This window comes from Halichoerus grypus, chromosome 4 (assembly GCF_964656455.1).
Source record: "Halichoerus grypus chromosome 4, mHalGry1.hap1.1, whole genome shotgun sequence".
In the NCBI taxonomy this organism is placed as follows: Eukaryota; Metazoa; Chordata; class Mammalia; order Carnivora; family Phocidae; genus Halichoerus; species Halichoerus grypus.
In genome coordinates this window covers 23,499,747-23,509,440 of record NC_135715.1, presented here as the reverse complement: position 1 = coordinate 23,509,440, position 9,694 = coordinate 23,499,747, and the positions used below count along the sequence as shown (strand labels likewise).

General features: G+C 34.4%; 1 non-coding gene across 1 annotated transcript; it reads left to right on the top strand.

Annotated features, from left to right (window-relative positions):
* The first annotated feature begins 5,391 nt into the window (after positions 1-5,391).
* Positions 5,392-5,544, top strand: LOC118537225 (small nucleolar RNA SNORA62/SNORA6 family). Its single transcript, XR_004918008.1, has one exon. It is a non-coding gene; the product is annotated as a small nucleolar RNA SNORA62/SNORA6 family (small nucleolar RNA).
* Positions 5,545-9,694: the final 4,150 nt, after the last annotated feature.

Below are 9,694 nucleotides of genomic sequence, written 5' to 3'. Positions count from 1 at the left end.
TGATCAAATTTCAATACAAGAGTTCAAAAATTATCTCCTCTGTATTTACCATTATTTTAACCTATGAAAGTTTTGTCATTGAAATTTATGAAAAAGAAAGGTTTGCAAATTAATAAGAATACATGTTTGAAAACACAGTTTGGTTGCATCTTCTAGATTAAAATATAAATAATGTAAATTCTATGTTATGCTGTAAATTTTGGGTTTTCTAGAAAAAAAGAACCAATTAAAAAGACAATCTGAGGGGCGCCTGGGTGGCTCAGTCGTTAAGCGTCTGCCTTCGGCTCAGGTCATGATCCCAGGGTCCTGGGATCGAGCCCCGCATCGGACTCCCCGCTCCACGGGAAGCCTGCTTCTCTCTCTCCCACTCCCCCTGCTTGTATTCCCTCTCTCACTATGTCTGTCTCTGTCAAATAAATAAATAAAATCTTTAAAAAAAAAAAAAAGACAATCTGATTTTCGAAGCATATATATAAGAAAACAATTATTGGATCATTATGTCTGATTAAAACAAAGTGTGAATGCTGGGATCCATCTATACTAATAATAAAAGGACATACCCCAGTATTATAAGTAGTCTTGGTTGAAAGAGTATTAAATTTTAATTTGAATAAAATTAGATAATGTGTAGTTATGTTTAATCACCAAAAATATATATTTTTAAATTTATTTTTGTTATATTGTAAAGGGAAAAATATTAAAATAGTTTAAACAAAATAAGTTTCCTCCTTATTTTCAGTTCTCTGGCTTTTCCAAGGATATCCAAACATGTGTAACTTCTTTTGCTTGGCAAGAGAATAAGCAAAATTATAGTATGTTTTAAAACAAAGTTTTGTGTTGGTACAAATCCAAATTTTTGTGAAGTTCCAGACATTTCAAATTAAGTATTCTTTAAACAATAATAACAACAACAACAAATAAAAACAACAGCAACAAAAATCCACATGGTCCTGAATGGAGCAATAAAATATTTCCTTTCAGCTTTGTTTACTTTATACATCCATTAGCAAAACTCTTACCACACAAGAAGCACAATGCTGTTTTTATCCCTTTGTGCTAAGCAATGAAAGTAAAACTGAAAGATACACAATTTTCACTCTACATTCTTTCTTTGACATTTTCTGCATTAAGCTGAGATGAATGTAAACAAAGACAGATGTCCGTAATCATAATGTCAAAATATGTTTTCATTAATTCTTCTCAAAGGGAAATTATGTTGCATATTATAGTGTGGGATGATGAAAAGTATACATTCCTTGAACATGACCTGTAAAATCCCATGGGTTCCAACATTGTTTGAAATGGAGCATTATCTTTACAACATGACTTCATATAAATAGTTTGACAGACAAAGTTTTCCAAAATAAGTGATGAGACTTTTTTTTTTTTTTTTAATAAAGTTTGGACCTAGTCATTGGCTCTGCAGATAATCTGCTGACAACTCAGGAACCCAAAGAACTCTGCATCAATACAAATAGTTTACAATAAAAACATTTGTAGGGTATAGTTATTGTAGAGATGTTCAGATTTGTGACTCCTAGATCTTGGAATATTTCACATGAGTCTATAAATAAATTTCTTTTTTTTTTTTTTTTAAGATTTATTTATTTGACAGAGAGAGACACAGCGAGAGAGGGAACACAAGCAGGGGGGAGTGGGAGAGGGAGAAGCAGGCTTCCTGCTGAGCAGGGAGCCCGATGCAGGGCTCGATCCCAGGACCCTGGGATCATGACCTGAGCTGAAGGCAGACGCTTAACGACTGAGCCACCCAGGCGCCCCTATAAATAAACTTCTAGTGAAAAGCATACTTTGTAATTTTGTAGTTGTTGCTGATGTTTCTGTAACTATTATTTTTCAGTAAAACATGGGAAAATGGGACCCTTAATGTTTAATAAATATCTATTATCTGCTATATTCTCAGGCTTTGCTTATAATAATTTTCAATTATCATAATGAATTAGTTAATTGTATAAAACTACCAAAAGTGACCAGATATTACTGTTATTCCAATCAATGACTAATTATCAGGCCTTTATTCCGCAACCTGTGTGCTACAAAATCTCTCTGAGCTGTTGTTCTGGAGTCTATGGAACAAGTACTCTTATATACTCTTATTTAAGTCCAACTGTACCTCCTCACCTCATAGCCACACCATGCCCTTTGTTGCCAGGACTCTCCATGACAACACAAATTCAGCACATGCCATTACACTCCACTGGTATCACTAAAGCTCTACACCTTTGTCAGGTGTGGTAAAAGGTTTTCGCAGAGCTATGTCACACATGGCCATCTATGCCCTAAGCAACAGTTTATTCCAAGACCAGCTACCTGAAACCATCTAACAAGAAAGAGGAGATACTAGAAATAGCACTAGAGGATGGGAATGGGGAGATACGATCCAATTACAAATCACATAATCATGCTATTTATCTGTTTACTTCTATTCAGTATTTAAGGGAAGCATGAGTTAAAGTATAAAATTAATATATAATTTTTAATTATGAAAATAACACTTGGAGTGCCGGGATGGCTCAGTTGGTTAAACATCCAACTCTTGATTTCAGCTCAGGTCGTGATCTCAGGGTCATGGGATTGAGCCCCAAGCGCTGCTTGTGGAGCCTGCTTAAGATTTTCTCTCTCCCTCTCACTCTGCCCTTCTACTTCACTTGTGCACTCTCTCTATCTCTCAAAAGAAAGAAAGAAAGAAAGAAAGAAAGAAAGAAAGAAAGAAAGAAAGAAAGAAAGAAAAGAAAAGAAAAGAAAAAAGAAATGAACATTTGTTAACAATGTTCATGTTAATGCTGAGACAATATATTATTGTAACCCATGTAGACTTACCCATCTATATAGAGTTGTCTTAATGAAATTATCTTTCCAAAATTGGTTTCCAATTATATTGAGCCACAATAATAAAGAATTTGTCTTTCTCTTCTATTCCTCCATAGTCTTGTTTCTCCTAATGTTCCAAAAGAAGAAAAATATAAATTTCAAAAACGTCTCTCAGAATCAAGTGACAATAAAGACAAATATCAAACTCTCCTTTGAAATGTGAGAATCACTATTTTATTTGCTACCTGAGGCAATATTTTCTATTTGTTTCTTAACAAAACAAGTACACAGTTTAATTAATGAGTGTATCATACTATGAACCATCAATTTAGACACTCACAGTCTCTTGCTTATTAAAAAGGGTGGATAATAAAGTGTTCATGAGCTTAATTTTTAAGGAACTTTTAGGCTTACAGAGTAGTAGTGGTGCTGGTGGTGTTTTGTTTTTTTTAATTTTATCTTATTATGTTATGTTAATTACCATACATTACATCATTAGTTTTTGATGTAGTGTTCCATGATTCATTGTTTACATATAACACCCAGTGCTCCATGCAGTATGTGCCCTCTTTAATACCCATCACTAGGCTAACCCATCCCCCCACCCCCCTCCCCTCTAGAACCCTCAGTTTGTTTCTCAGAGTCCATAGTCTCTCATGGTTCATCTCCCCCTCCGATTTCCCCCCGTCAGATAAAGGGCTAGTATCCAAAACCTATAAAGAACTGATCAAACTCAACACCCAAAGAACAAATAATCCAATCAAAAAATGGGCAGAAGACATGAACAGACATTTTTCCAAAGAAGACATCCAAATGGCCAACAGATGCTGGTGGTGGTTTTGATGATGATAGTGATGGTGTGACTTTGATACATGACATCAGATAAGGTAGATTTGCTGCTCATGAAGAACCTCTTCCTTTTATTCACTTTAGATTGTTGAATAGCTATTGAAGATTCCATGAACTTTTTATAAAATGATAATAACATAATTGCCTCCTGATTTCTACGATATCAATAAATACACAGTAAATAAAACATTTAAAAAATACTTGTGAGGGGCGCCTGGGTGGCTCAGTTGGTTAAGCGACTGCCTTCGGCTCAGGTCATGATCCTGGAGTCCCAGGATCGAGTCCCGCATCGGGCTCCTTGCTCTGCGAGGAGTCTGCTTCTCCCTCTGACCCTCCCCTCCTCATGCTCTCTCTCTCTCTCAAATAAATAAATAAAATCTTAAAAAAAAAAAAAAACTTGTGAATGAGGTGTTCAGAAATATGCAAATTTGAATAGTATAGTGACTAGAAGTTTCTTCTAAAACTAGGATCTCTGAATTCATAAACAATTGCACCCCTTACCTGCTTTGTGACTCTTGAACAAGATACTTAACATCTATGAACTTAAATTTCACCATCTCTAAAAAGTAGATGATAATAATATCGGAAACATTGGTTTAATGATATGATTAATTAAAATGGGCCATGTGAGAGGGCCTAACCCAGTTTCAAAACGTGTTAACTATTTAATTAATATTGTTGTAACTGCTGATAATATTCATGATGTTTTGTTTTTATTGTTATTATGAAAAAATCATATGATCATATCAATATATGCATTTGCCAAAATCCAACCTGTATTTATAATAAAACTATCATCAAACTAACAATAGAGAACTTGAGCAGTGGAGTTTGACACTTCCTCAATTTGTTAATAACATCTACAAAAAAAAATATTCCTCTATAACTAACATCATATTTAACTTGAGAAACTGGAAGCTTTCTTTTATGTATATTTATTTATTATATTCACTTAGCCAACATATAGTACATAATTAGTTTTTGATGTAGTGTTCAATGATTCATTGGTTGCGCCTAACACCCAGTGCTCATCACAACATGTGTCCTCCTTAATACCCATCCCCTGGTTAACCCATATCCCCACCGCCCTCCCTTCTATAACTCTCAGCTTGCTTCCCGGAGTCCAGAGAAACTGGAAGCTTTCTAATGACTATCAGTAACAACACAAAGATGTTCACTCATTGCTCTTTTTCTTTTTTTTAAGATCTTATTGGCGGGGCACCTGGGTGGCATGGTGGGTTAAGTGTCTGACTCTTGGTTTCAGCTCAGGTTGTGATCTCAGGGTCATGAGATTGAGCCCCGTTTCGGCCTCTGCACTCAGTGCAGAGTCTGCTTAAGACTCTCTCCATCTCTTGCTGCCCTTCGCTCCACTTTCTAAAAGAAATACATAAGTCTGTTTTAAAAAAAAATCTTACTGGATGTCCTAGTTAATACAATTAGACAAGAAAAGGAATAAAACTTTTATCCTAAAAACAAAACAGATTTGGAAGGAGGAAATGAAATTGCCTTTGTTCAGAGATGACAACAGTCTGTGCAGAAAATCTCAAACAACAAAAATACCCTGGAACAAATAAAGCAATAGTAGCAATATTGCAGGATACAAAGTGTATGTTTAAAAAATGAATTGCTTTCTTATACGTTATCACTAAGTAAGTTGATGTTGATGTTGAAATTAAAAATACAGCACCACTCATATTGCCACAAAAAATAAATACAGCACATTTTTAAAGCTTGAGTTCAGGCCACTGGTTGGCTGATGAACTCACAAGCGTAGATAGTGTGCTACATGAGGGGCAAGACTTTCACCAACACCACCAGCATCTCTGGCCCAATAAGTAGTGTTTGGTTGTAATTCTTGCTACAAGTAAAAAAGAAAAAAAAAGAAATTAAAAAAATGAAATACTTAAGCATAAATCTAACAAAATACATATGAAATATGTATGTGGAAATCTACAAAGTTCTAAAGAAAAAAGGAAGCTCACAAAATTAAAAAAAAATAAAGCAAGCAATTTGCATATTTAGTCTTTTCATGGAATAAATATTGTATGAGAAAATAAAATGAAAAAGCCATAACTTCTTTTTAGTATTCTATTTTAAAAAGCAGGAAAACCATTATTCTAGGTGAGACGTGTGAAATGTACATTTTATTATCACTACAATTTTCAATTTAATGTGTTCATACATTTCCTTTTTATTACAGAAATTAGCATTAGGAAACCACTTTTCTTTAATTACTAAGTAATGCCTCAGGTAAAAAGAATTAACATTTCCTGTGATAAAGAGTTCAATGGGTAAAAGAAAACATTTATGCTAGTAATGGTTTAAGTCTTCAATTCATAGTATTCTCACAGTCAGGAAAAATAGTTTTAAGCCTTAAGCAAAAAGATTAGTCATCAACAAAATCAGCAACTAAATTTTAGAACCAGAATTAACTGTATTTATAGCAAAACATGTATTTGAATGTTCAACTGGGTTCTCTTTTCTCACAAATGTTTATTCTCCCTTCTCTTCCATATTCTTTCCAATCCTAAAAATCAAACCCATTGAACCAGCCAACCATTAAAACTATTGTGTCTGATATTACTTATAGAGGAATAATTCAAAAGCCCATAGCTATAACAGATTTTTGTGAGACATTGAGTTGTATCTGAATATTGCTTCAGGCCAATCTTTAACAAGATTTCCCAAATAACCTCCTATAGATTAGGAAAAGAAAATACTGAAAGGAACTTTATTTAGACCCCATAGCATGACATTCAATACATAGTTATCACATACTAATGCTTTTTTTTTTTTTTTTTTTTTAAGATTTTATTTATTTGACAGAGAGAGACACAGCGAGAGAGGGAACACAAGCAGGAGGAGTGGGAGAGGAAGAAGCAGGCTTCCCGCAGAGCAGGGAGCCTGATGCGGGGCTCGATCCCATGACCCTGGGATCATGACCTGAGCCAAAGGGAGACGCTTAATGACTGAGCCACCCAGGCGCCCCAAACTTTTTAAATTGAATAATACAGGGGAGCCTGGGTGGCTCAGTCGTTAAGCGTCTGCCTTCGGCGCAGGTCTTGATCCCAGGGTCCCGGGATCGAGCCCCGCATCGGGCTCCCTGCTTGGCGGGAAGCCTGCTTCTCCCTCTCCCACTCCTCCTGCTTGTGTTCCCTCTCTCGCTGTGTCTCTCTCTGTCAAATAAATAAAATCTTAAAAAAAAAAAAAAACTTATTTAAAAAAAATAAATAAATTGAATAATACATTATCAAGTGTTCTGGCTGGGGCCCATAGTTGAACAACAGGCTATTCAAATATCATTTCCTGTAAACTAAGATCTTTCCAACTCTGATGGGAACCCCTAGAGAATGTTTAGGCCCAATGCCCCTGGGGAAGGGAGCAGATAGAAAGAAACAAAATAATCTTGAGTTTCTTCAGGTAATGGTTTTCTTTTTTACTGAAGCATTCTACTAGTAATCATTACTTTGTAATTTTTCACTTGCAGAAAGAACAGGTCTCATTTTACCCATAACAATAATTTTGCTTGATTATGTTTCCAAGCATGAAGTGAATGGTAGAAATGCACAGACCAATAAAGACCAACAAAATCCCCTGCACTATAAGAACTGAAGGGGGCATAGACACAAATACAGAGTAAAATGTGAGCTAACGGAAGCAATATGTCATATCATTCAAGACTTTGAATATTTCACCAAACTGCCTTCATTGGAATCCGTACCCTGCCACTTACTTAATAGTTATATGTCTTTGAGCAAGGGTATAACCTTTCTATGCCTCAGTTCCTCATTGCAGTAATGGGAATAACTGTTCCTCACTTCATAGAGATGTTGTGAATTAATGAATTAATTTGTAATGTAAGTTCTAAGAATAGTCCCTGGAACATAGTAAGTGTTTACTTTTTATGATGCTTTGGCCTGAGTATAACTGAAAACCCATTAAGGCAAAAGAGAAAATACAGAGGTAAGATGAGATTCAGGTTTAATTGAAATAATGATTCAGTGATAAAGTAAAACATTTATTATTTCTCTCTTTTCTCTGTCCAAAGTGATACAGTTCTACTCACTGTAGAAGTGGCAAAGGCAGGAAGGATAGAGAGCCAAAATTACCTGGAACTTAGAATTGCATTGGTGATACACAATGGGAGTAGAAAGTATATGATAATAATACTACTACTAATAAGCATTCAACCGCAATGTCCATTATAGGAGATAGGTATAGAACACAAAAAATAAATCAAGAAGGAGAAAGTATTGCACTGGTGGTTTGGGGAATAAATTGGAAAAGTGTTTTCAAAATATGAACTGAGCTTAGAAGAAAGGTCTGAGAACTTCAAAATGATGGAATAAGGGAAAGATATGATAGTCATAAATGTTACAATATGCAAAATCATGTAGACCTTTAAAGCAAGTATATCTTCTCTTTAAGTCATAAATTGGATATTTTCAAGAAATAAAAGCTTAGGTATAAAGGTGTAACTGATAATTTCGTTTCTCAGCTTATCCTAAGTAACAATTAGAACCAAATTGCCTTGGGGCACCTGGGTGGCTCAGTTGGTTAAACTTCCCCAAATCTTGATTTTGGCTCAGGTCATGATCTCGGGGTGTTGAGATCAAGCCCCACGCATAGGGCTCTACATTCAGTGGGGAGTCTGCTTGAGATTCTCTCTCTCCCTCTGCCCCTCCACAGCCCCCCCATGTTCTCTATCTCTAAAATAAAAAAATAATATTAAAAAGAAAATTAAGAATCAAATTGCCTTCCTATTATATATTCTTGAAGCTCCAAGACTGTACAGTGCCACATTATTTCTTATTCTTATTTTTACAGTATAGCTTCAACACTTCTGTTTAGTTAAAAAGGTCATAATCACATTTTCAAGGTAATGATAGCTAGCTAATGGAAGTTTATCTTATGGACGAAGTAAAGATAAGTTGTGATTTCTCTCTCTCTCTTCTGTTTCTTTACTGCTTTAATATTTTTTTACACCTTCAATTCTATAAAGCCAAAGAAGGAAAGAAAAATTATAAATCATCATGGTATTGATGAAATACTGGACCATTTTTTCATTAAACCAAAATTTTTTAGTTGATTTATTTTAATCAATATTAAGCTTATTTTAGTCATATTTCAGCACATGATATTCCACCATTAATGATAACTATAGTAAAATACCATAATTTTATAATCAAATGATTAGTTTTTAATTCTTGGCTTGCAATTAATAAGTTGAATAATGTTGGCTAAATGATTTAATCTTCCTGGGTCAGCTTCCTAAAATATCAATATTTATAATAAAACCTTTCCTAACTATCTTGCAGGATTCATATGAGAATAAAATGAATTAAATGATGTTGGTGATTTTATTATATCAATAGAATAATAATTATGCTTCAAAGCAATCCAGTTAATATAATGCCAACAGTTTAAGATAAATATGAGCTCATCTTTCTTTTCTAGATGGAAAATAAGTAATTTAGAAATTTTCAAGAAAATAATTAGAAGAAACTGCTGATCTGCTGCCATGGATGGATACAGATGTCTGTTCCTACAAGAAGCAGGGCCATCTGTGTATCCTACAGCTTCATTTCTCTGTGACAACTTCCTGCTGAATGCAACACAGCTAAATCTAGAGCAAATTGAATAAGTATGTATTCATTTTCAAGTTTGTTAGTCATTTATTTTGCTGTCAGGAAATGTTTTTATTTGTTGTTGTTGAGTTTCACATCCCTAGTACTTTTATTGCACATTTAAGCAAGAAATCATTAGCCACTCTTCTATATGGTTGGGTGCTTTCACAAACAAACTGAAACTTGGAAATCATGTCATATTCTCTGAGCTATGTATTCTGAACAATCCCCAACCAAAGATATTCAAATGAGGATTTATTCATGCACAAAATGTTTTAAGTATAATAGTTTATACTTCAACTTAAATACGTGAAAGTCTTAGTCCTTCAGAGTTCCTATTTTATAAATAACAGTTATAGTAAAGGAATCTCAAAATATTTAAAGAAGGT